This window comes from Carassius carassius, chromosome 1 (genome assembly GCF_963082965.1).
Source record: "Carassius carassius chromosome 1, fCarCar2.1, whole genome shotgun sequence".
Classification (NCBI taxonomy): Eukaryota; Metazoa; Chordata; class Actinopteri; order Cypriniformes; family Cyprinidae; genus Carassius; species Carassius carassius.
The window spans coordinates 4,632,411-4,654,670 of NC_081755.1; the positions used below are offsets into that span (position 1 = coordinate 4,632,411).

General features: G+C 52.0%; 36 non-coding genes across 36 annotated transcripts; all 36 read left to right on the forward strand.

Annotated features, from left to right (window-relative positions):
* Nucleotides 1-363: 363 nt before the first annotated feature.
* Nucleotides 364-436, forward strand: trnak-cuu (transfer RNA lysine (anticodon CUU)). The gene has a single exon. It is a non-coding gene; the product is annotated as a tRNA-Lys (tRNA).
* Nucleotides 437-585: 149 nt separating this feature from the next.
* On the forward strand, nucleotides 586-659 carry trnan-guu (transfer RNA asparagine (anticodon GUU)). Its single transcript has one exon. It is a non-coding gene; the product is annotated as a tRNA-Asn (tRNA).
* An 812-nt stretch (nucleotides 660-1,471) lies between these two features.
* Nucleotides 1,472-1,544, forward strand: trnak-cuu (transfer RNA lysine (anticodon CUU)). The gene has a single exon. It is a non-coding gene; the product is annotated as a tRNA-Lys (tRNA).
* A 149-nt stretch (nucleotides 1,545-1,693) lies between these two features.
* On the forward strand, nucleotides 1,694-1,767 carry trnan-guu (transfer RNA asparagine (anticodon GUU)). Its single transcript has one exon. It is a non-coding gene; the product is annotated as a tRNA-Asn (tRNA).
* An 807-nt stretch (nucleotides 1,768-2,574) lies between these two features.
* Nucleotides 2,575-2,647, forward strand: trnak-cuu (transfer RNA lysine (anticodon CUU)). Its single transcript has one exon. It is a non-coding gene; the product is annotated as a tRNA-Lys (tRNA).
* Nucleotides 2,648-2,796: 149 nt separating this feature from the next.
* Nucleotides 2,797-2,870, forward strand: trnan-guu (transfer RNA asparagine (anticodon GUU)). Its single transcript has one exon. It is a non-coding gene; the product is annotated as a tRNA-Asn (tRNA).
* A 1,025-nt stretch (nucleotides 2,871-3,895) lies between these two features.
* On the forward strand, nucleotides 3,896-3,969 carry trnan-guu (transfer RNA asparagine (anticodon GUU)). The gene has a single exon. It is a non-coding gene; the product is annotated as a tRNA-Asn (tRNA).
* Nucleotides 3,970-4,783: 814 nt separating this feature from the next.
* Nucleotides 4,784-4,856, forward strand: trnak-cuu (transfer RNA lysine (anticodon CUU)). Its single transcript has one exon. It is a non-coding gene; the product is annotated as a tRNA-Lys (tRNA).
* A 147-nt stretch (nucleotides 4,857-5,003) lies between these two features.
* trnan-guu (transfer RNA asparagine (anticodon GUU)) lies at nucleotides 5,004-5,077 on the forward strand. The gene has a single exon. It is a non-coding gene; the product is annotated as a tRNA-Asn (tRNA).
* Nucleotides 5,078-6,246: 1,169 nt separating this feature from the next.
* trnak-cuu (transfer RNA lysine (anticodon CUU)) lies at nucleotides 6,247-6,319 on the forward strand. Its single transcript has one exon. It is a non-coding gene; the product is annotated as a tRNA-Lys (tRNA).
* A 149-nt stretch (nucleotides 6,320-6,468) lies between these two features.
* Nucleotides 6,469-6,542, forward strand: trnan-guu (transfer RNA asparagine (anticodon GUU)). Its single transcript has one exon. It is a non-coding gene; the product is annotated as a tRNA-Asn (tRNA).
* Nucleotides 6,543-7,354: 812 nt separating this feature from the next.
* Nucleotides 7,355-7,427, forward strand: trnak-cuu (transfer RNA lysine (anticodon CUU)). The gene has a single exon. It is a non-coding gene; the product is annotated as a tRNA-Lys (tRNA).
* A 149-nt stretch (nucleotides 7,428-7,576) lies between these two features.
* On the forward strand, nucleotides 7,577-7,650 carry trnan-guu (transfer RNA asparagine (anticodon GUU)). Its single transcript has one exon. It is a non-coding gene; the product is annotated as a tRNA-Asn (tRNA).
* An 807-nt stretch (nucleotides 7,651-8,457) lies between these two features.
* trnak-cuu (transfer RNA lysine (anticodon CUU)) lies at nucleotides 8,458-8,530 on the forward strand. Its single transcript has one exon. It is a non-coding gene; the product is annotated as a tRNA-Lys (tRNA).
* A 149-nt stretch (nucleotides 8,531-8,679) lies between these two features.
* trnan-guu (transfer RNA asparagine (anticodon GUU)) lies at nucleotides 8,680-8,753 on the forward strand. Its single transcript has one exon. It is a non-coding gene; the product is annotated as a tRNA-Asn (tRNA).
* Nucleotides 8,754-9,789: 1,036 nt separating this feature from the next.
* trnan-guu (transfer RNA asparagine (anticodon GUU)) lies at nucleotides 9,790-9,863 on the forward strand. The gene has a single exon. It is a non-coding gene; the product is annotated as a tRNA-Asn (tRNA).
* An 807-nt stretch (nucleotides 9,864-10,670) lies between these two features.
* Nucleotides 10,671-10,743, forward strand: trnak-cuu (transfer RNA lysine (anticodon CUU)). The gene has a single exon. It is a non-coding gene; the product is annotated as a tRNA-Lys (tRNA).
* A 147-nt stretch (nucleotides 10,744-10,890) lies between these two features.
* On the forward strand, nucleotides 10,891-10,964 carry trnan-guu (transfer RNA asparagine (anticodon GUU)). Its single transcript has one exon. It is a non-coding gene; the product is annotated as a tRNA-Asn (tRNA).
* A 1,169-nt stretch (nucleotides 10,965-12,133) lies between these two features.
* On the forward strand, nucleotides 12,134-12,206 carry trnak-cuu (transfer RNA lysine (anticodon CUU)). Its single transcript has one exon. It is a non-coding gene; the product is annotated as a tRNA-Lys (tRNA).
* Nucleotides 12,207-12,355: 149 nt separating this feature from the next.
* On the forward strand, nucleotides 12,356-12,429 carry trnan-guu (transfer RNA asparagine (anticodon GUU)). The gene has a single exon. It is a non-coding gene; the product is annotated as a tRNA-Asn (tRNA).
* Nucleotides 12,430-13,241: 812 nt separating this feature from the next.
* trnak-cuu (transfer RNA lysine (anticodon CUU)) lies at nucleotides 13,242-13,314 on the forward strand. The gene has a single exon. It is a non-coding gene; the product is annotated as a tRNA-Lys (tRNA).
* A 149-nt stretch (nucleotides 13,315-13,463) lies between these two features.
* On the forward strand, nucleotides 13,464-13,537 carry trnan-guu (transfer RNA asparagine (anticodon GUU)). The gene has a single exon. It is a non-coding gene; the product is annotated as a tRNA-Asn (tRNA).
* Nucleotides 13,538-14,344: 807 nt separating this feature from the next.
* trnak-cuu (transfer RNA lysine (anticodon CUU)) lies at nucleotides 14,345-14,417 on the forward strand. The gene has a single exon. It is a non-coding gene; the product is annotated as a tRNA-Lys (tRNA).
* A 149-nt stretch (nucleotides 14,418-14,566) lies between these two features.
* On the forward strand, nucleotides 14,567-14,640 carry trnan-guu (transfer RNA asparagine (anticodon GUU)). Its single transcript has one exon. It is a non-coding gene; the product is annotated as a tRNA-Asn (tRNA).
* An 803-nt stretch (nucleotides 14,641-15,443) lies between these two features.
* trnak-cuu (transfer RNA lysine (anticodon CUU)) lies at nucleotides 15,444-15,516 on the forward strand. Its single transcript has one exon. It is a non-coding gene; the product is annotated as a tRNA-Lys (tRNA).
* Nucleotides 15,517-15,665: 149 nt separating this feature from the next.
* Nucleotides 15,666-15,739, forward strand: trnan-guu (transfer RNA asparagine (anticodon GUU)). Its single transcript has one exon. It is a non-coding gene; the product is annotated as a tRNA-Asn (tRNA).
* Nucleotides 15,740-16,551: 812 nt separating this feature from the next.
* trnak-cuu (transfer RNA lysine (anticodon CUU)) lies at nucleotides 16,552-16,624 on the forward strand. Its single transcript has one exon. It is a non-coding gene; the product is annotated as a tRNA-Lys (tRNA).
* A 149-nt stretch (nucleotides 16,625-16,773) lies between these two features.
* On the forward strand, nucleotides 16,774-16,847 carry trnan-guu (transfer RNA asparagine (anticodon GUU)). Its single transcript has one exon. It is a non-coding gene; the product is annotated as a tRNA-Asn (tRNA).
* A 1,029-nt stretch (nucleotides 16,848-17,876) lies between these two features.
* Nucleotides 17,877-17,950, forward strand: trnan-guu (transfer RNA asparagine (anticodon GUU)). Its single transcript has one exon. It is a non-coding gene; the product is annotated as a tRNA-Asn (tRNA).
* Nucleotides 17,951-18,764: 814 nt separating this feature from the next.
* Nucleotides 18,765-18,837, forward strand: trnak-cuu (transfer RNA lysine (anticodon CUU)). The gene has a single exon. It is a non-coding gene; the product is annotated as a tRNA-Lys (tRNA).
* A 149-nt stretch (nucleotides 18,838-18,986) lies between these two features.
* Nucleotides 18,987-19,060, forward strand: trnan-guu (transfer RNA asparagine (anticodon GUU)). Its single transcript has one exon. It is a non-coding gene; the product is annotated as a tRNA-Asn (tRNA).
* Nucleotides 19,061-19,874: 814 nt separating this feature from the next.
* trnak-cuu (transfer RNA lysine (anticodon CUU)) lies at nucleotides 19,875-19,946 on the forward strand. The gene has a single exon. It is a non-coding gene; the product is annotated as a tRNA-Lys (tRNA).
* A 149-nt stretch (nucleotides 19,947-20,095) lies between these two features.
* Nucleotides 20,096-20,169, forward strand: trnan-guu (transfer RNA asparagine (anticodon GUU)). The gene has a single exon. It is a non-coding gene; the product is annotated as a tRNA-Asn (tRNA).
* An 812-nt stretch (nucleotides 20,170-20,981) lies between these two features.
* trnak-cuu (transfer RNA lysine (anticodon CUU)) lies at nucleotides 20,982-21,054 on the forward strand. The gene has a single exon. It is a non-coding gene; the product is annotated as a tRNA-Lys (tRNA).
* A 149-nt stretch (nucleotides 21,055-21,203) lies between these two features.
* On the forward strand, nucleotides 21,204-21,277 carry trnan-guu (transfer RNA asparagine (anticodon GUU)). The gene has a single exon. It is a non-coding gene; the product is annotated as a tRNA-Asn (tRNA).
* Nucleotides 21,278-22,084: 807 nt separating this feature from the next.
* trnak-cuu (transfer RNA lysine (anticodon CUU)) lies at nucleotides 22,085-22,157 on the forward strand. Its single transcript has one exon. It is a non-coding gene; the product is annotated as a tRNA-Lys (tRNA).
* Nucleotides 22,158-22,260: the final 103 nt, after the last annotated feature.

Consider the following 22,260-nt stretch of genomic DNA (forward strand, 5'->3'; position numbering starts at 1 on the left):
CTACATTCGCCTGGCTAGCTCAGTCGGTAGAGCATGAGACTCTTAATCTGGAGGGCCCCTGTCAGGTAGAGTTTCGCTCCAGCTAGCTCCATCAGACCTGCCTGGAAGTTTCTAGTCTCCGTGGTGAGAGCAGGATCAGCAGCTTCAGGTGTGTTTCTTTGTGCTTGGAGCCAAGCTCGGCAGGACAAGGAACCTCCAGGATAGAGTTGGGACACCCCTGCTCTAAGCCTACCGCTAGGCTTTACCCCAACCTTACCCGCGAGATGTTTTGTCAGGCTGTGCGAGAAGCGAGGCTCCGTTTTGCGCATGAAATGTTTGGCACTTATCAAAACAGCGGTCAGCCTTGATCATTTGACTACATTCGCCCGGCTAGCTCAGTCGGTAGAGCATGAGACTCTTAATCTCAGGGTCGTGGGTTCGAGCCCCACGTTGGGCGTGCCCTTTAGCTCTCTCTTGCCCCTCCCAACGGGTGTCATTCTCTTGACCTCAGTTTGCTGACACAGGACTAGTGCTGCAGTTAACCTGTGAGACGCGGCCAGCTTCAAATTGTTTTGTGACCGTTACCCATAGGAGCATACACCGCCAGTCTCTGTGGCGCAATAGGCTAGCGCGTTCGGCTGTTAACCGAAAGGATGGTGGTTCGAGCCCACCCAGGGACGAAGGAAGCTTTTCACAGCCTTGTCGGCAAGAACAGAATTTAGCACACGTGTCCGCTGACGCATGCGTGGAGCAGCGTCTGTAGCCCCTTTTGAGAGTGAACAGCTTTGCAAGTCGTCTTGTGTTAAAAGAAGACAAAGGGTGCTAAGTGAATGCTTGTGTCAGCTCAAGTTTGCTGTGGCGTGTACGCGGAGTGTTCATGTTTTGTTTTCCGGGTGGTAGAGGCCTGTGTGTAAAGGGAGTTCCTGATCAAAACTCTCTAAGAGCGCCACAAAATGCCACCAAAATGGCTTTCCAGTCATATGCTGTCGGAGTTTGCAAACGGTATTCACACAGCGAGACAGAACTCCATACCTGGAACGTTTGATGAGTTGGCTGAACTAATAGCCTTTCAGGCTGTTGGACAAGAGCTCTGCTCGTTCAATCTGTATTCCCCAGCAACAGGCATGGCTAAAACAAACAGAGAACACTCTAAGCCAGGGGTGTCCAAACTCTGTCCTGGAGGGCCCCTGTCAGGTAGAGTTTCGCTCCAGCCAGCTCCATCAGACCTGCCTGGAAGTTTCTAGTCTACGTGGTGAGAGCGAGATCAGCAGCTTCAGGTGTGTTTCTTTGTGCTTGGAGCCAAGCTCGGCAGGACAAGGAACCTCCAGGATAGAGTAGGGACACCCCTGCTCTAAGCCTACCGCTAGGCTTTACCCCAACCTTACCCGCGAGATGTTTTGTCAGCCTGTGCGAGAAGCGAGGCTCCGTTTTGCGCATGAAATGTTTGGCACTTATCAAAACAGCAGTCAGCCTTGATCATTTGACTACATTCGCCCGGCTAGCTCAGTCGGTAGAGCATGAGACTCTTAATCTCAGGGTCGTGGGTTCGAGCCCAACGTTGGGCGTGCCCTTTAGCTCTCTCTCGCCCCTCCCAACGGGTGTCATTCTCTTGACCTCAGTTTGCTGACACAGGACTAGTGCTGCAGTTAACCTGTGAGACGCGGCCAGCTTCAGATTGTTTTGTGACCGTTACCCATATGAGCATACACCGCCAGTCTCTGTGGCGCAATAGGCTAGCGCGTTCGGCTGTTAACCGAAAGGATGGTGGTTCGAGCCCACCCAGGGACGAAGGAAGCTTTTCACAGCCTTGTCGGCAAGAACAGAATTTAGCACACCTGACGCATGCGTGGAGCAGCGTCCGTAGCCCCTTTTGAGAGTGAACAGCTTTGCGAGTCGTCTTGTGTTAAAAGAAGACAAAGGGTGCTAAGTGAATGTTTGTGTCAGCTCAAGTTTGCTGTGGCGTGTACGCGGAGTGTTCGTGTTTTGTTTTCCGGGTGGTAGAGGCCTGTGTGTGAAGGGAGGTCCTGATCAAAACTCTCTCTAAGAGCGCCACAAAATGCCACCAAAATGGCTTTCCAGTCATATGCTGTCGGAGTTTGCAAACGGTATTCACACAGCGAGACAGAACTCCATACCTGGAACGTTTGATGAGTTGGCTGAACTAATAGCCTTTCAGGCTGTTGAACAAGAGCTCTGCTCGTTCAATCTGTATTCCCCAGCAACAGGCATGGCTAAAACAAACAGAGAACACTCTAAGCCAGGGGTGTCCAAACTCTGTCCTGGAGGGCCCCTGTCAGGTAGAGTTTCGCTCCAGCCAGCTCCATCAGACCTGCCTGGAAGTTTCTAGTCTACGTGGTGAGAGCGGGATCAGCAGCTTCAGGTGTGTTTCTTTGTGCTTGGAGCCAAGCTCGGCAGGACAAGGAACCTCCAGGATAGAGTTGGGACACCCCTGCTCTAAGCCTACCGCTAGGCTTTACCCCAACCTTACCCGCGAGATGTTTTGTCAGGCTGTGCGAGAAGCGAGGCTCCGTTTTGCGCATGAAATGTTTGGCACTTATCAAAACAGCGGTCAGCCTTGATCATTTGACTACATTCGCCTGGCTAGCTCAGTCGGTAGAGCATGAGACTCTTAATCTCAGGGTCGTGGGTTCGAGCCCCACGTTGGGCGTGACCTTTAGCTCTCTCTCGCCCCTCCCAACGGGTGTCATTCTCTTGACCTCAGTTTGCTGACACAGGACTAGTGCTGCAGTTAACCTGTGAGACGCGGCCAGCTTCAAATTGTTTTGTGACCGTTACCCATAGGAGCATACACCGCCAGTCTCTGTGGCGCAATAGGCTAGCGCGTTCGGCTGTTAACCAAAAGGATGGTGGTTCGAGCCCACCCAGGGACGAAGGAAGCTTTTCACAGCCTTGTCGGCAAGAACAGAATTTAGCACACGTGTCCGCTGACGCATGCGTGGAGCAGCGTCCGTAGCCCCTTTTGAGAGTGAACAGCTTTGCGAGTCGTCTTGTGTTAAAAGAAGACTAAGGGTGATAAGTGAATGTTTGTGTCAGCTCAAGTTTGCTGTGGAGTGTTCGTGTTTTGTTTTCCGGGTGGTAGAGGCCTGTGTGTGAAGGGAGGTCCTGATCAAAACTCTCTCTAAGAGCGCCACAAAATGCCACCAAAATGGCTTTCCAGTCATATGCTGTCGGAGTTTGCAAACGGTATTCACACAGCGAGACAGAACTCCATACCTGGAACGTTTGATGAGTTGGCCGAATTAATAGCCTTTCAGGCTGTTGGACAAGAGCTCTGCTCGTTCAATCTGTATTGCCCAGCAACAGGCATGGCTAAAACAAACAGAGAACAGTCTAAGCCAGGGGTGTCCAAACTCTGTCCTGGAGGGCCCCTGTCAGGTAGAGTTTCGCTCCAGCCAGCTCCATCAGACCTGCCTGGAAGTTTCTAGTCTCCGTGGTGAGAGCGGGATCAGCAGCTTCAGGTGTGTTTCTTTGTGCTTGGAGCCAAGCTCGGCAGGACAAGGAACCTCCAGGATAGAGTAGGGACACCCGTGCTCTAAGCCTACCGCTAGGCTTTACCCCAACCTTACCCGCGGGATGTTTTGTCAGCCTGTGCGAGAAGCGAGGCTCCGCTTTGCGCATGAAATGTTTGGCACTTATCAAAACAGCAGTCAGCCTTGATCATTTGACTACATTCGTCTGGCTAGCTCAGTCGGTAGAGCATGAGATTCTTAATCTCAGGGTCGTGGGTTTAGCCACACGTTGGGCGTGCCCCTATTGCTCTCTCTCGCCCCTCCCAACGGGTGTCATTCTCTTGAACTCAGATTGCTTACGCAGGACTAGTTTTGCAGTTAACCTGTGAGACGCGCCCAGCTTCAAATTGTTTTGTGAGCGTTACCCACAGGAGCAGACACCGCCAGTCTCTGTGGCGCAATAGGCTAGCGCGTTCGGCTGTTAACCGAAAGGATGGTGGTTCAAGCCCACCCAGGGACGAAAGAAGCTTTTCACAGCCATGTCGGCAAGCACAGAATTTAGCACACGTGTCCGCTGACGCATGCGTGGAGCAGCGTCCGTAGCCCCTTTTGAGAGTGAACAGCTTTGCGAGTCGTCTTGTGTTAAAAGAAGACAAAGGGTGCTAAGTGAATGTTTGTGTCAGCTTAAGTTTGCTGTGGCGTGTACGCGGAGTGTTCATGTTTTGTTTTCCGGGTGGTAGAGGCCTGTGTGTGAAGGGAGGTCCTGATCAAAACTCTCTCTAGGAGCGCCACAAAATGCCACCAAAATGGCTTTCCAGTCATATGCTGTCGGAGTTTGCAAATGGTATTCACACAGCGAGACAGAACTCCATACCTGGAACGTTTGATGAGTTGGCCGAATTAATAGCCTTTCAGGCTGTTGAACAAGAGCTCTGCTCGTTCAATCTGTATTCCCCAGCAACAGGCATGGCTAAAACAAACAGAGAACACTCTAAGCCAGGGGTGTCCAAACTCTGTCCTGGAGGGCCCCTGTCAGGTAGAGTTTCGCTCCAGCCAGCTCCATCAGACCTGCCTGGAAGTTTCTAGTCTACGTGGTGAGAGCGGGATCAGCAGCTTCAGGTGTGTTTCTTTGTGCTTGGAGCCAAGCTCGGCAGGACAAGGAACCTCCAGGATAGAGTTGGGACACCCCTGCTCTAAGCCTACCGCTAGGCTTTACCCCAACCTTACCCGCGAGATGTTTTGTCAGCCTGTGCGAGAAGCGAGGCTCTGTTTTGCGCATGAAATGTTTGGCACTTATCAAGACAGCGGTCAGCCTTGATCATTTGACTACATTCGCCCGGCTAGCTCAGTCGGTAGAGCATGAGACTCTTAATCTCAGGGTCGTGGGTTTGAGCCCCACGTTGGGCGTGACCTTTAGCTCTCTCTCGCCCCTCCCAACGGGTGTCATTCTCTTGACCTCAGTTTGCACACAGGACTAGTGCTGCAGTTAACCTGTGAGACGCGGCCAGCTTTAAATTGTTTTGTCACCGTTACCCATAGGAGCATTCACCGCCAGTCTCTGTGGCGCAATAGGCTAGCGCGTTTGGCTGTTAACCGAAAGGATGGTGGTTCAAGCCCACCCAGGGACGAAGGAAGCTTTTCACAGCCTTGTCGGCAAGCACAGAATTTAGCACACGTGTCCGCTGACGCATGCGTGGAGCAGCGTCCGTAGCCCCTTTTGAGAGTGAACAGCTTTGCGAGTCGTCTTGTGTTAAAAGAAGACAAAGGGTGCTAAGTGAATGTTTGTGTCAGCTTAAGTTTGCTGTGGCGTGTACGCGGAGTGTTCATGTTTTGTTTTCCGGGTGGTAGAGGCCTGTGTGTGAAGGGAGGTCCTGATCAAAACTCCCTCTAGGAGCGCCACAAAATGCCACCAAAATGGCTTTCCAGTCGTATGCTGTCGGAGTTTGCAAATGGTATTCACACAGCGAGACAGAACTCCATACCTGGAACGTTTGATGAGTTGGCTGAACTAATAGCCTTTCAGGCTGTTGAACAAGAGCTCTGCTCATTCAATCTGTATTGCCCAGCAACAGGCATGGCTAAAACAAACAGAGAACACTCTAAGCCAGGGGTGTCCAAACTCTGTCCTGGAGGGCCCCTGTCAGGTAGAGTTTCGCTCCAGCCAGCTCCATCAGACCTGCCTGGAAGTTTCTAGTCTCCGTGGTGAGAGCGGGATCAGCAGCTTCAGGTGTGTTTCTTTGTGCTTGGAGCCAAGCTCGGCAGGACAAGGAACCTCCAGGATAGAGTAGGGACACCCGTGCTCTAAGCCTACCGCTAAGCTTTACCCCAACCTTACCCGCGAGATGTTTTGTCAGCCTGTGCGAGAAGCAAGGCTCCGTTTTGCGCATGAAATGTTTGGCACTTATCAAAACAGCGGTCAGCCTTGATCATTTGACTACATTCGCCTGGCTAGCTCAGTCGGTAGAGCATGAGACTCTTAATCTGGAGGGCCCCTGTCAGGTAGAGTTTCGCTCCAGCTAGCTCCATCAGACCTGCCTGGAAGTTTCTAGTCTCCGTGGTGAGAGCGGGATCAGCAGCTTCAGGTGTGTTTCTTTGTGCTTGGAGCCAAGCTCGGCAGGACAAGGAACCTCCAGGATAGAGTTGGGACACCCCTGCTCTAAGCCTACCGCTAGGCTTTACCCCAACCTTACCCGCGAGATGTTTTGTCAGGCTGTGCGAGAAGCGAGGCTCCGTTTTGCGCATTAAATGTTTGGCACTTATCAAAACAGCGGTCAGCCTTGATCATTTGACTACATTCGCCCGGCTAGCTCAGTCGGTAGAGCATGAGACTCTTAATCTCAGGGTCGTGGGTTCGAGCCCCACGTTGGGCGTGCCCTTTAGCTCTCTCTTGCCCCTCCCAACGGGTCTCATTCTCTTGACCTCAGTTTGCTGACACAGGACTAGTGCTGCAGTTAACCTGTGAGACGTGGCCAGCTTCAAATTGTTTTGTGACCGTTACCCATAGGAGCATACACCGCCAGTCTCTGTGGCGCAATAGGCTAGCGCGTTCGGCTGTTAACCGAAAGGATGGTCGTTCGAGCCCACCCAGGGACGAAGGAAGCTTTTCACAGCCTTGTCGGCAAGAACAGAATTTAGCACACGTGTCCGCTGACTCATGCGTGGAGCAGCGTCCGTAGCCCCTTTTGAGAGTGAACAGCTTTGCAAGTCGTCTTGTGTTAAAAGAAGACAAAGGGTGCTAAGTGAATGCTTGTGTCAGCTCAAGTTTGCTGTGGCGTGTACGCGGAGTGTTCATGTTTTGTTTTCCGGGTGGTAGAGGCCTGTGTGTAAAGGGAGTTCCTGATCAAAACTCTCTAAGAGCGCCACAAAATGCCACCAAAATGGCTTTCCAGTCATATGCTGTCGGAGTTTGCAAACGGTATTCACACAGCGAGACAGAACTCCATACCTGGAACGTTTGATGAGTTGGCTGAACTAATAGCCTTTCAGGCTGTTGGACAAGAGCTCTGCTCGTTCAATCTGTATTCCCCAGCAACAGGCATGGCTAAAACAAACAGAGAACACTCTAAGCCAGGGGTGTCCAAACTCTGTCCTGGAGGGCCCCTGTCAGGTAGAGTTTCGCTCCAGCCAGCTCCATCAGACCTGCCTGGAAGTTTCTAGTCTACGTGGTGAGAGCGAGATCAGCAGCTTCAGGTGTGTTTCTTTGTGCTTGGAGCCAAGCTCGGCAGGACAAGGAACCTCCAGGATAGAGTAGGGACACCCCTGCTCTAAGCCTACCGCTAGGCTTTACCCCAACCTTACCCGCGAGATGTTTTGTCAGCCTGTGCGAGAAGCGAGGCTCCGTTTTGCGCATGAAATGTTTGGCACTTATCAAAACAGCAGTCAGCCTTGATCATTTGACTACATTCGCCCGGCTAGCTCAGTCGGTAGAGCATGAGACTCTTAATCTCAGGGTCGTGTGTTCGAGCCCCACGTTGGGCGTGCCCTTTAGCTCTCTCTCGCCCCTCCCAACGGGTGTCATTCTCTTGACCTCAGTTTGCTGACACAGGACTAGTGCTGCAGTTAACCTGTGAGACGCGGCCAGCTTCAAATTGTTTTGTGACCGTTACCCATATGAGCATACACCGCCAGTCTCTGTGGCGCAATAGGCTAGCGCGTTCGGCTGTTAACCGAAAGGATGGTGGTTCGAGCCCACCCAGGGACGAAGGAAGCTTTTCACAGCCTTGTCGGCAAGAACAGAATTTAGCACACCTGACGCATGCGTGGAGCAGCGTCCGTAGCCCCTTTTGAGAGTGAACAGCTTTGCGAGTCGTCTTGTGTTAAAAGAAGACAAAGGGTGCTAAGTGAATGTTTGTGTCAGCTCAAGTTTGCTGTGGCGTGTACGCGGAGTGTTCGTGTTTTGTTTTCCGGGTGGTAGAGGCCTGTGTGTGAAGGGAGGTCCTGATCAAAACTCTCTCTAAGAGCGCCACAAAATGCCACCAAAATGGCTTTCCAGTCATATGCTGTCGGAGTTTGCAAACGGTATTCACACAGCGAGACAGAACTCCATACCTGGAACGTTTGATGAGTTGGCTGAACTAATAGCCTTTCAGGCTGTTGAACAAGAGCTCTGCTCGTTCAATCTGTATTCCCCAGCAACAGGCATGGCTAAAACAAACAGAGAACACTCTAAGCCAGGGGTGTCCAAACTCTGTCCTGGAGGGCCCCTGTCAGGTAGAGTTTCGCTCCAGCCAGCTCCATCAGACCTGCCTGGAAGTTTCTAGTCTACGTGGTGAGAGCGGGATCAGCAGCTTCAGGTGTGTTTCTTTGTGCTTGGAGCCAAGCTCGGCAGGACAAGGAACCTCCAGGATAGAGTTGGGACACCCCTGCTCTAAGCCTACCGCTAGGCTTTACCCCAACCTTACCCGCGAGATGTTTTGTCAGCCTGTGCGAGAAGCGAGGCTCCGTTTTGCGCATGAAATGTTTGGCACTTATCAAAACAGCGGTCAGCCTTGATCATTTGACTACATTCGCCTGGCTAGCTCAGTCGGTAGAGCATGAGACTCTTAATCTCAGGGTCGTGGGTTCGAGCCCCACGTTGGGCGTGACCTTTAGCTCTCTCTCGCCCCTCCCAACGGGTGTCATTCTCTTGACCTCAGTTTGCTGACACAGGACTAGTGCTGCAGTTAACCTGTGAGACGCGGCCAGCTTCAAATTGTTTTGTGACCGTTACCCATAGGAGCATACACCGCCAGTCTCTGTGGCGCAATAGGCTAGCGCGTTCGGCTGTTAACCGAAAGGATGGTCGTTCGAGCCCACCCAGGGACGAAGGAAGCTTTTCACAGCCTTGTCGGCAAGCACAGAATTTAGCACACGTGTCCGCTGACGCATGCGTGGAGCAGCGTCCGTAGCCCCTTTTGAGAGTGAACAGCTTTGCGAGTCGTCTTGTGTTAAAAGAAGACAAAGGGTGCTAAGTGAATGTTTGTGTCAGCTTAAGTTTGCTGTGGCGTGTACGCGGAGTGTTCATGTTTTGTTTTCCGGGTGGTAGAGGCCTGTGTGTGAAGGGAGGTCCTGATCAAAACTCTCTCTAAGAGCGCCACAAAATGCCACCAAAATGGCTTTCCAGTCATATGCTGTCGGAGTTTGCAAACGGTATTCACACAGCGAGACAGAACTCCATACCTGGAACGTTTGATGAGTTGGCCGAATTAATAGCCTTTCAGGCTGTTGGACAAGAGCTCTGCTCGTTCAATCTGTATTGCCCAGCAACAGGCATGGCTAAAACAAACAGAGAACAGTCTAAGCCAGGGGTGTCCAAACTCTGTCCTGGAGGGCCCCTGTCAGGTAGAGTTTCGCTCCAGCCAGCTCCATCAGACCTGCCTGGAAGTTTCTAGTCTCCGTGGTGAGAGCGGGATCAGCAGCTTCAGGTGTGTTTCTTTGTGCTTGGAGCCAAGCTCGGCAGGACAAGGAACCTCCAGGATAGAGTAGGGACACCCGTGCTCTAAGCCTACCGCTAGGCTTTACCCCAACCTTACCCGCGGGATGTTTTGTCAGCCTGTGCGAGAAGCGAGGCTCCGTTTTGCGCATGAAATGTTTGGCACTTATCAAAACAGCAGTCAGCCTTGATCATTTGACTACATTCGTCCGGCTAGCTCAGTCGGTAGAGCATGAGATTCTTAATCTCAGGGTCGTGGGTTTAGCCACACGTTGGGCGTGCCCCTATAGCTCTCTCTCGCCCCTCCCAACGGGTGTCATTCTCTTGAACTCAGATTGCTTACGCAGGACTAGTTTTGCAGTTAACCTGTGAGACGCGCACAGCTTCAAATTGTTTTGTGACCGTTACCCACAGGAGCAGACACCGCCAGTCTCTGTGGCGCAATAGGCTAGCGCGTTTGGCTGTTAACCGAAAGGATGGTGGTTCGAGCCCACCCAGGGATGAAGGAAGCTTTTCACAGCCTTGTCGGCAAGAACAGAATTTAGCACACCTGACGCATGCGTGGAGCAGCGTCCGTAGCCCCTTTTGAGAGTGAACAGCTTTGCGAGTCGTCTTGTGTTAAAAGAAGACAAAGGGTGCTAAGTGAATGTTTGTGTCAGCTCAAGTTTGCTGTGGCGTGTACGCGGAGTGTTCGTGTTTTGTTTTCCGGGTGGTAGAGGCCTGTGTGTGAAGGGAGGTCCTGATCAAAACTCTCTCTAAGAGCGCCACAAAATGCCACCAAAATGGCTTTCCAGTCATATGCTGTCGGAGTTTGCAAACGGTATTCACACAGCGAGACAGAACTCCATACCTGGAACGTTTGATGAGTTGGCTGAACTAATAGCCTTTCAGGCTGTTGAACAAGAGCTCTGCTCGTTCAATCTGTATTCCCCAGCAACAGGCATGGCTAAAACAAACAGAGAACACTCTAAGCCAGGGGTGTCCAAACTCTGTCCTGGAGGGCCCCTGTCAGGTAGAGTTTCGCTCCAGCCAGCTCCATCAGACCTGCCTGGAAGTTTCTAGTCTACGTGGTGAGAGCGGGATCAGCAGCTTCAGGTGTGTTTCTTTGTGCTTGGAGCCAAGCTCGGCAGGACAAGGAACCTCCAGGATAGAGTTGGGACACCCCTGCTCTAAGCCTACCGCTAGGCTTTACCCCAACCTTACCCGCGAGATGTTTTGTCAGCCTGTGCGAGAAGCGAGGCTCTGTTTTGCGCATGAAATGTTTGGCACTTATCAAGACAGCGGTCAGCCTTGATCATTTGACTACATTCGCCCGGCTAGCTCAGTCGGTAGAGCATGAGACTCTTAATCTCAGGGTCGTGGGTTTGAGCCCCACGTTGGGCGTGACCTTTAGCTCTCTCTCGCCCCTCCCAACGGGTGTCATTCTCTTGACCTCAGTTTGCACACAGGACTAGTGCTGCAGTTAACCTGTGAGACGCGGCCAGCTTTAAATTGTTTTGTCACCGTTACCCATAGGAGCATTCACCGCCAGTCTCTGTGGCGCAATAGGCTAGCGCGTTTGGCTGTTAACCGAAAGGATGGTGGTTCAAGCCCACCCAGGGACGAAGGAAGCTTTTCACAGCCTTGTCGGCAAGCACAGAATTTAGCACACGTGTCCGCTGACGCATGCGTGGAGCAGCGTCCGTAGCCCCTTTTGAGAGTGAACAGCTTTGCGAGTCGTCTTGTGTTAAAAGAAGACAAAGGGTGCTAAGTGAATGTTTGTGTCAGCTTAAGTTTGCTGTGGCGTGTACGCGGAGTGTTCATGTTTTGTTTTCCGGGTGGTAGAGGCCTGTGTGTGAAGGGAGGTCCTGATCAAAACTCCCTCTAGGAGCGCCACAAAATGCCACCAAAATGGCTTTCCAGTCGTATGCTGTCGGAGTTTGCAAATGGTATTCACACAGCGAGACAGAACTCCATACCTGGAACGTTTGATGAGTTGGCTGAACTAATAGCCTTTCAGGCTGTTGAACAAGAGCTCTGCTCATTCAATCTGTATTGCCCAGCAACAGGCATGGCTAAAACAAACAGAGAACACTCTAAGCCAGGGGTGTCCAAACTCTGTCCTGGAGGGCCCCTGTCAGGTAGAGTTTCGCTCCAGCCAGCTCCATCAGACCTGCCTGGAAGTTTCTAGTCTCCGTGGTGAGAGCGGGATCAGCAGCTTCAGGTGTGTTTCTTTGTGCTTGGAGCCAAGCTCGGCAGGACAAGGAACCTCCAGGATAGAGTAGGGACACCCGTGCTCTAAGCCTACCGCTAAGCTTTACCCCAACCTTACCCGCGAGATGTTTTGTCAGCCTGTGCGAGAAGCAAGGCTCCGTTTTGCGCATGAAATGTTTGGCACTTATCAAAACAGCGGTCAGCCTTGATCATTTGACTACATTCGCCTGGCTAGCTCAGTCGGTAGAGCATGAGACTCTTAATCTGGAGGGCCCCTGTCAGGTAGAGTTTCGCTCCAGCTAGCTCCATCAGACCTGCCTGGAAGTTTCTAGTCTCCGTGGTGAGAGCGGGATCAGCAGCTTCAGGTGTGTTTCTTTGTGCTTGGAGCCAAGCTCGGCAGGACAAGGAACCTCCAGGATAGAGTTGGGACACCCCTGCTCTAAGCCTACCGCTAGGCTTTACCCCAACCTTACCCGCGAGATGTTTTGTCAGGCTGTGCGAGAAGCGAGGCTCCGTTTTGCGCATTAAATGTTTGGCACTTATCAAAACAGCGGTCAGCCTTGATCATTTGACTACATTCGCCCGGCTAGCTCAGTCGGTAGAGCATGAGACTCTTAATCTCAGGGTCGTGGGTTCGAGCCCCACGTTGGGCGTGCCCTTTAGCTCTCTCTTGCCCCTCCCAACGGGTCTCATTCTCTTGACCTCAGTTTGCTGACACAGGACTAGTGCTGCAGTTAACCTGTGAGACGTGGCCAGCTTCAAATTGTTTTGTGACCGTTACCCATAGGAGCATACACCGCCAGTCTCTGTGGCGCAATAGGCTAGCGCGTTCGGCTGTTAACCGAAAGGATGGTCGTTCGAGCCCACCCAGGGACGAAGGAAGCTTTTCACAGCCTTGTCGGCAAGAACAGAATTTAGCACACGTGTCCGCTGACTCATGCGTGGAGCAGCGTCCGTAGCCCCTTTTGAGAGTGAACAGCTTTGCAAGTCGTCTTGTGTTAAAAGAAGACAAAGGGTGCTAAGTGAATGCTTGTGTCAGCTCAAGTTTGCTGTGGCGTGTACGCGGAGTGTTCATGTTTTGTTTTCCGGGTGGTAGAGGCCTGTGTGTAAAGGGAGTTCCTGATCAAAACTCTCTAAGAGCGCCACAAAATGCCACCAAAATGGCTTTCCAGTCATATGCTGTCGGAGTTTGCAAACGGTATTCACACAGCGAGACAGAACTCCATACCTGGAACGTTTGATGAGTTGGCTGAACTAATAGCCTTTCAGGCTGTTGGACAAGAGCTCTGCTCGTTCAATCTGTATTCCCCAGCAACAGGCATGGCTAAAACAAACAGAGAACACTCTAAGCCAGGGGTGTCCAAACTCTGTCCTGGAGGGCCCCTGTCAGGTAGAGTTTCGCTCCAGCCAGCTCCATCAGACCTGCCTGGAAGTTTCTAGTCTACGTGGTGAGAGCGAGATCAGCAGCTTCAGGTGTGTTTCTTTGTGCTTGGAGCCAAGCTCGGCAGGACAAGGAACCTCCAGGATAGAGTAGGGACACCCCTGCTCTAAGCCTACCGCTAGGCTTTACCCCAACCTTACCCGCGAGATGTTTTGTCAGCCTGTGCGAGAAGCGAGGCTCCGTTTTGCGCATGAAATGTTTGGCACTTATCAAAACAGCAGTCAGCCTTGATCATTTGACTACATTCGCCCGGCTAGCTCAGTCGGTAGAGCATGAGACTCTTAATCTCAGGGTCGTGTGTTCGAGCCCCACGTTGGGCGTGCCCTTTAGCTCTCTCTCGCCCCTCCCAACGGGTGTCATTCTCTTGACCTCAGTTTGCTGACACAGGACTAGTGCTGCAGTTAACCTGTGAGACGCGGCCAGCTTCAAATTGTTTTGTGACCGTTACCCATATGAGCATACACCGCCAGTCTCTGTGGCGCAATAGGCTAGCGCGTTCGGCTGTTAACCGAAAGGATGGTGGTTCGAGCCCACCCAGGGACGAAGGAAGCTTTTCACAGCCTTGTCGGCAAGAACAGAATTTAGCACACCTGACGCATGCGTGGAGCAGCGTCCGTAGCCCCTTTTGAGAGTGAACAGCTTTGCGAGTCGTCTTGTGTTAAAAGAAGACAAAGGGTGCTAAGTGAATGTTTGTGTCAGCTTAAGTTTGCTGTGGCGTGTACGCGGAGTGTTCATGTTTTGTTTTCCGGGTGGTAGAGGCCTGTGTGTGAAGGGAGGTCCTGATCAAAACTCTCTCTAGGAGCGCCACAAAATGCCACCAAAATGGCTTTCCAGTCATATGCTGTCGGAGTTTGCAAATGGTATTCACACAGCGAGACAGAACTCCATACCTGGAACGTTTGATGAGTTGGCTGAACTAATAGCCTTTCAGGCTGTTGAACAAGAGCTCTGCTCGTTCAATCTGTATTCCCCAGCAACAGGCATGGCTAAAACAAACAGAGAACACTCTAAGCCAGGGGTGTCCAAACTCTGTCCTGGAGGGCCCCTGTCAGGTAGAGTTTCGCTCCAGCCAGCTCCATCAGACCTGCCTGGAAGTTTCTAGTCTACGTGGTGAGAGCGGGATCAGCAGCTTCAGGTGTGTTTCTTTGTGCTTGGAGCCAAGCTCGGCAGGACAAGGAACCTCCAGGATAGAGTTGGGACACCCCTGCTCTAAGCCTACCGCTAGGCTTTACCCCAACCTTACCCGCGAGATGTTTTGTCAGCCTGTGCGAGAAGCGAGGCTCTGTTTTGCGCATGAAATGTTTGGCACTTATCAAGACAGCGGTCAGCCTTGATCATTTGACTACATTCGCCCGGCTAGCTCAGTCGGTAGAGCATGAGACTCTTAATCTCAGGGTCGTGGGTTCGAGCCCCACGTTGGGCGTGACCTTTAGCTCTCTCTCGCCCCTCCCAACGGGTGTCATTCTCTTGACCTCAGTTTGCTGACACAGGACTAGTGCTGCAGTTAACCTGTGAGACGCGGCCAGCTTTAAATTGTTTTGTGACCGTTACCCATAGGAGCATACACCGCCAGTCTCTGTGGCGCAATAGGCTAGCGCGTTTGGCTGTTAACCGAAAGGATGGTGGTTCAAGCCCACCCAGGGACGAAGGAAGCTTTTCACAGCCTTGTCGGCAAGCACAGAATTTAGCACACGTGTCCGCTGACGCATGCGTGGAGCAGCGTCCGTAGCCCCTTTTGAGAGTGAACAGCTTTGCGAGTCGTCTTGTGTTAAAAGAGACAAAGGGTGCTAAGTGAATGTTTGTGTCAGCTTAAGTTTGCTGTGGCGTGTACACGGAGTGTTCATGTTTTGTTTTCCGGGTGGTAGAGGCCTGTGTGTGAAGGGAGGTCCTGATCAAAACTCCCTCTAGGAGCGCCACAAAATGCCACCAAAATGGCTTTCCAGTCGTATGCTGTCGGAGTTTGCAAATGGTATTCACACAGCGAGACAGAACTCCATACCTGGAACGTTTGATGAGTTGGCTGAACTAATAGCCTTTCAGGCTGTTGAACAAGAGCTCTGCTCATTCAATCTGTATTGCCCAGCAACAGGCATGGCTAAAACAAACAGAGAACACTCTAAGCCAGGGGTGTCCAAACTCTGTCCTGGAGGGCCCCTGTCAGGTAGAGTTTCGCTCCAGCCAGCTCCATCAGACCTGCCTGGAAGTTTCTAGTCTCCGTGGTGAGAGCGGGATCAGCAGCTTCAGGTGTGTTTCTTTGTGCTTGGAGCCAAGCTCGGCAGGACAAGGATAGAGTAGGGACACCCGTGCTCTAAGCCTACCGGTAGGCTTTACCCCAACCTTACCCGCGGGATGTTTTGTCAGCCTGTGCGAGAAGCGAGGCTCCGTTTTGCGCATGAAATGTTTGGCACTTATCAAAACAGCGGTCAGCCTTGATCATTTGACTACATTCGTCCGGCTAGCTCAGTCGGTAGAGCATGAGATTCTTAATCTCAGGGTCGTGGGTTTGAGCCCCACGTTGGGCGTGCCCTTTAGCTCTCTCTTGCCCCTCCCAACGGGTGTCATTCTCTTGACCTCAGTTTGCTGACACAGGACTAGTGCTGCAGTTAACCTGTGAGACGCGGCCAGCTTCAAATTGTTTTGTGACCGTTACCCATAGGAGCATACACCGCCAGTCTCTGTGGCGCAATAGGCTAGCGCGTTAGGCTGTTAACCGAAAGGATGGTGGTTCGAGCCCACCCAGGGACGAAGGAAGCTTTTCACAGCCTTGTCGGCAAGAACAGAATTTAGCACACGTGTCCGCTGACGCATGCGTGGAGCAGCGTCCGTAGCCCTTTTTGAGAGTGAACAGCTTTGCAAGTCGTCTTGTGTTAAAAGAAGACAAAGGGTGCTAAGTGAATGCTTGTGTCAGCTCAAGTTTGCTGTGGCGTGTACGCGGAGTGTTCATGTTTTGTTTTCCGGGTGGTAGAGGTCTGTGTGTAAAGGGAGTTCCTGATCAAAACTCTCTAAGAGCGCCACAAAATGCCACCAAAATGGCTTTCCAGTCATATGCTGTCGGAGTTTGCAAACGGTATTCACACAGCGAGACAGAACTCCATACCTGGAACGTTTGATGAGTTGGCTGAACTAATAGCCTTTCAGGCTGTTGGACAAGAGCTCTGCTCGTTCAATCTGTATTCCCCAGCAACAGGCATGGCTAAAACAAACAGAGAACACTCTAAGCCAGGGGTGTCCAAACTCTGTCCTGGAGGGCCCCTGTCAGGTAGAGTTTCGATCCAGCCAGCTCCATCAGACCTGCCTGGAAGTTTCTAGTCTACGTGGTGAGAGCGAGATCAGCAGCTTCAGGTGTGTTTCTTTGTGCTTGGAGCCAAGCTCGGCAGGACAAGGAACCTCCAGGATAGAGTAGGGACACCCCTGCTCTAAGCCTACCGCTAGGCTTTACCCCAACCTTACCCGCGAGATGTTTTGTCAGCCTGTGCGAGAAGCGAGGCTCCGTTTTGCGCATGAAATGTTTGGCACTTATCAAAACAGCAGTCAGCCTTGATCATTTGACTACATTCGCCCGGCTAGCTCAGTCGGTAGAGCATGAGACTCTTAATCTCAGGGTCGTGGGTTCGAGCCCCACGTTGGGCGTGCCCTTTAGCTCTCTCTCGCCCCTCCCAACGGGTGTCATTCTCTTGACCTCAGTTTGCTGACACAGGACTAGTGCTGCAGTTAACCTGTGAGACGCGGCCAGCTTCAAATTGTTTTGTGACCGTTACCCATATGAGCATACACCGCCAGTCTCTGTGGCGCAATAGGCTAGCGCGTTCGGCTGTTAACCGAAAGGATGGTGGTTCGAGCCCACCCAGGGACGAAGGAAGCTTTTCACAGCCTTGTCGGCAAGAACAGAATTTAGCACACCTGACGCATGCGTGGAGCAGCGTCCGTAGCCCCTTTTGAGAGTGAACAGCTTTGCGAGTCGTCTTGTGTTAAAAGAAGACAAAGGGTGCTAAGTGAATGTTTGTGTCAGCTCAAGTTTGCTGTGGCGTGTACGCGGAGTGTTCGTGTTTTGTTTTCCGGGTGGTAGAGGCCTGTGTGTGAAGGGAGGTCCTGATCAAAACTCCCTCTAGGAGCGCCACAAAATGCCACCAAAATGGCTTTCCAGTCGTATGCTGTCGGAGTTTGCAAATGGTATTCACACAGCGAGACAGAACTCCATACCTGGAACGTTTGATGAGTTGGCTGAACTAATAGCCTTTCAGGCTGTTGAACAAGAGCTCTGCTCGTTCAATCTGTATTCCCCAGCAACAGGCATGGCTAAAACAAACAGAGAACAGTCTAAGCCAGGGGTGTCCAAACTCTGTCCTGGAGGGCCCCTGTCAGGTAGAGTTTCGCTCCAGCCAGCTCCATCAGACCTGCCTGGAAGTTTCTAGTCTCCGTGGTGAGAGCGGGATCAGCAGCTTAAGGTGTGTTTCTTTGTGCTTGGAGCCAAGCTCGGCAGGACAAGGAACCTCCAGGATAGAGTAGGGACACCCGTGCTCTAAGCCTACCGCTAGGCTTTACCCCAACCTTACCCGCGGGATGTTTTGTCAGCCTGTGCGAGAAGCGAGGCTCCGTTTTGCGCATGAAATGTTTGGCACTTATCAAAACAGCAGTCAGCCTTGATCATTTGACTACATTCGCACGGCTAGCTCAGTCGGTAGAACATGAGATTCTTAATCTCAGGGTCGTGGGTTTAGCCACACGTTGGGCGTGCCCCTATAGCTCTCTCTCGCCCCTCCCAACGGGTGTCATTCTCTTGAACTCAGATTGCTTACGCAGGACTAGTTTTGCAGTTAACCTGTGAGACGCGCCCAGCTTCAAATTGTTTTGTGACCGTTACCCACAGGAGCAGACACCGCCAGTCTCTGTGGCGCAATAGGCTAGCGCGTTCGGCTGTTAACCGAAAGGATGGTGGTTCAAGCCCACCCAGGGACGAAAGAAGCTTTTCACAGCCATGTCGGCAAGCACAGAATTTAGCACACGTGTCCGCTGACGCATGCGTGGAGCAGCGTTCGTAGCCCCTTTTGAGAGTGAACAGCTTTGCGAGTCGTCTTGTGTTAAAAGAAGACAAAGGGTTTTAAGTGAATGTTTGTGTCAGCTTAAGTTTGCTGTGGCGTGTACGCGGAGTGTTCATGTTTTGTTTTCCGGGTGGTAGAGGCCTGTGTGTGAAGGGAGGTCCTGATCAAAACTCCCTCTAGGAGCGCCACAAAATGCCACCAAAATGGCTTTCCAGTCGTATGCTGTCGGAGTTTGCAAATGGTATTCACACAGCGAGACAGAACTCCATACCTGGAACGTTTGATGAGTTGGCTGAACTAATAGCCTTTCAGGCTGTTGAACAAGAGCTCTGCTCGTTCAATCTGTATTCCCCAGCAACAGGCATGGCTAAAACAAACAGAGAACACTCTAAGCCAGGGGTGTCCAAACTCTGTCCTGGAGGGCCCCTGTCAGGTAGAGTTTCGCTCCAGCCAGCTCCATCAGACCTGCCTGGAAGTTTCTAGTCTACGTGGTGAGAGCGGGATCAGCAGCTTCAGGTGTGTTTCTTTGTGCTTGGAGCCAAGCTCGGCAGGACAAGGAACCTCCAGGATAGAGTTGGGAAACCCCTGCTCTAAGCCTACCGCTAGGCTTTACCCCAACCTTACCCGCGAGATGTTTTGTCAGCCTGTGCGAGAAGCGAGGCTCCGTTTTGCGCATGAAATGTTTGGCACTTATCAAAACAGCGGTCAGCCTTGATCATTTGACTACATTCGCCCGGCTAGCTCAGTCGGTAGAGCATGAGACTCTTAATCTCAGGGTCGTGGGTTCGAGCCCCACGTTGGGCGTGACCTTTAGCTCTCTCTCGCCCCTCCCAACGGGTGTCATTCTCTTGACCTCAGTTTGCTGACACAGGACTAGTGCTGCAGTTAACCTGTGAGACGCGGCCAGCTTCAAATTGTTTTGTGACCGTTACCCACAGGAGCAGACACCGCCAGTCTCTGTGGCGCAATAGGCTAGCGCGTTCGGCTGTTAACCGAAAGGATGGTGGTTCAAGCCCACCCAGGGACGAAAGAAGCTTTTCACAGCCATGTCGGCAAGCACAGAATTTAGCACACGTGTCCGCTGATGCATGCGTGGAGCAGCGTCCGTAGCCCCTTTTGAGAGTGAACAGCTTTGCGAGTCGTCTTGTGTTAAAAGAAGACAAAGGGTGTTAAGTGAATGTTTGAGTCAGCTTAAGTCTGCTGTGGCGTGTACGCGGAGTGTTCGTGTTTTGTTTTCCGGGTGGTAGAGGCCTGTGTGTGAAGGGAGGTCCTGATCAAAACTCCCTCTAGGAGCGCCACAAAATGCCACCAAAATGGCTTTTCAGTCGTATGCTGTCGGAGTTTGCAAATGGTATTCACACAGCGAGACAGAACTCCATACCTGGAACGTTTGATGAGTTGGCTGAACTAATAGCCTTTCAGGCTGTTGAACAAGAGCTCTGCTCGTTCAATCTGTATTCCCCAGCAACAGGCATGGCTAAAACAAACAGAGAACACTCTAAGCCAGGGGTGTCCAAATTCTGTCCTGGAGGGCCCCTGTCAGGTAGAGTTTCGCTCCAGCCAGCTCCATCAGACCTGCCTGGAAGTTTCTAGTCTACGTGGTGAGAGCGGGATCAGCAGCTTCAGGTGTGTTTCTTTGTGCTTGGAGCCAAGCTCGGCAGGACAAGGAACCTCCAGGATAGAGTTGGGACACCCCTGCTCTAAGCCTACCGCTAGGCTTTACCCCAACCTTACCCGCGAGATGTTTTGTCAGCCTGTGCGAGAAGCGAGGCTCCGTTTTGCGCATTAAATGTTTGGCACTTATCAAAAGAGCGGTCAGCCTTGATCATTTGACTACATTCGCCCGGCTAGCTCAGTCGGTAGAGCATGAGACTCTTAATCTCAGGGCGTGGGTTCGAGCCCCATGTTGGGCGTGCCCTTTAGCTCTCTCTCGCCCCTCCCAACGGGTGTCATTCTCTTGACCTCAGTTTGCTGACACAGGACTAGTGCTGCAGTTAACCTGTGAGACGCGGCCAGCTTCAAATTGTTTTGTGACCGTTACCCATAGGAGCATACACCGCCAGTCTCTGTGGCGCAATAGGCTAGCGCGTTCGGCTGTTAACCGAAAGGATGGTGGTTCGAGCCCACCCAGGGACGAAGGAAGCTTTTCACAGCCTTGTCGGCAAGAACAGAATTTAGCACACGTGTCCGCTGACGCATGCGTGGAGCAGCGTCCGTAGCCCCTTTTGAGAGTGAACAGCTTTGCAAGTCGTCTTGTGTTAAAAGAAGACAAAGGGTGCTAAGTAAATGCTTGTGTCAGCTCAAGTTTGCTGTGGCGTGTACGCGGAGTGTTCATGTTTTGTTTTCCGGGTGGTAGAGGTCTGTGTGTAAAGGGAGTTCCTGATCAAAACTCTCTAAGAGCGCCACAAAATGCCACCAAAATGGCTTTCCAGTCATATGCTGTCGGAGTTTGCAAACGGTATTCACACAGCGAGACAGAACTCCATACCTGGAACGTTTGATGAGTTGGCTGAACTAATAGCCTTTCAGGCTGTTGGACAAGAGCTCTGCTCGTTCAATCTGTATTCCCCAGCAACAGGCATGGCTAAAACAAACAGAGAACACTCTAAGCCAGGGGTGTCCAAACTCTGTCCTGGAGGGCCCCTGTCAGGTAGAGTTTCGATCCAGCCAGCTCCATCAGACCTGCCTGGAAGTTTCTAGTCTACGTGGTGAGAGCGAGATCAGCAGCTTCAGGTGTGTTTCTTTGTGCTTGGAGCCAAGCTCGGCAGGACAAGGAACCTCCAGGATAGAGTAGGGACACCCCTGCTCTAAGCCTACCGCTAGGCTTTACCCCAACCTTACCCGCGAGATGTTTTGTCAGCCTGTGCGAGAAGCGAGGCTCCGTTTTGCGCATGAAATGTTTGGCACTTATCAAAACAGCAGTCAGCCTTGATCATTTGACTACATTCGCCCGGCTAGCTCAGTCGGTAGAGCATGAGACTCTTAATCTCAGGGTCGTGGGTTCGAGCCCCACGTTGGGCGTGCCCTTTAGCTCTCTCTCGCCCCTCCCAACGGGTGTCATTCTCTTGACCTCAGTTTGCTGACACAGGACTAGTGCTGCAGTTAACCTGTGAGACGCGGCCAGCTTCAAATTGTTTTGTCACCGTTACCCATAGGAGCATACACCGCCAGTCTCTGTGGCGCAATAGGCTAGCGCGTTCGGCTGTTAACCGAAAGGATGGTGGTTCGAGCCCACCCAGGGACGAATGAAGCTTTTCACAGCCTTGTCGGCAAGAACAGAATTTAGCACACCTGACGCATGCTTGGAGCAGCGTCCGTAGCCCCTTTTGAGAGTGAACAGCTTTGCGAGTCGTCTTGTGTTAAAAGAAGACAAAGGGTGCTAAGTGAATGTTTGTGTCAGCTCAAGTTTGCTGTGGCGTGTACGCGGAGTGTTCGTGTTTTGTTTTCCGGGTGGTAGAGGCCTGTGTGTGAAGGGAGGTCCTGATCAAAACTCTCTCTAAGAGCGCCACAAAATGCCACCAAAATGGCTTTCCAGTCATATGCTGTCGGAGTTTGCAAACGGTATTCACACAGCGAGACAGAACTCCATACCTGGAACGTTTGATGAGTTGGCTGAACTAATAGCCTTTCAGGCTGTTGAACAAGAGCTCTGCTCGTTCAATCTGTATTCCCCAGCAACAGGCATGGCTAAAACAAACAGAGAACACTCTAAGCCAGGGGTGTCCAAACTCTGTCCTGGAGGGCCCCTGTCAGGTAGAGTTTCGCTCCAGCCAGCTCCATCAGACCTGCCTGGAAGTTTCTAGTCTACGTGGTGAGAGCGGGATCAGCAGCTTCAGGTGTGTTTCTTTGTGCTTGGAGCCAAGCTCGGCAGGACAAGGAACCTCCAGGATAGAGTTGGGACACCCCTGCTCTAAGCCTACCGCTAGGCTTTACCCCAACCTTACCCGCGAGATGTTTTGTCAGCCTGTGCGAGAAGCGAGGCTCCGTTTTGCGCATGAAATGTTTGGCACTTATCAAAACAGCGGTCAGCCTTGATCATTTGACTACATTCGCCTGGCTAGCTCAGTCGGTAGAGCATGAGACTCTTAATCTCAGGGTCGTGGGTTCGAGCCCCACGTTGGGCGTGACCTTTAGCTCTCTCTCGCCCCTCCCAACGGGTGTCATTCTCTTGACCTCAGTTTGCTGACACAGGACTAGTGCTGCAGTTAACCTGTGAGACGCGGCCAG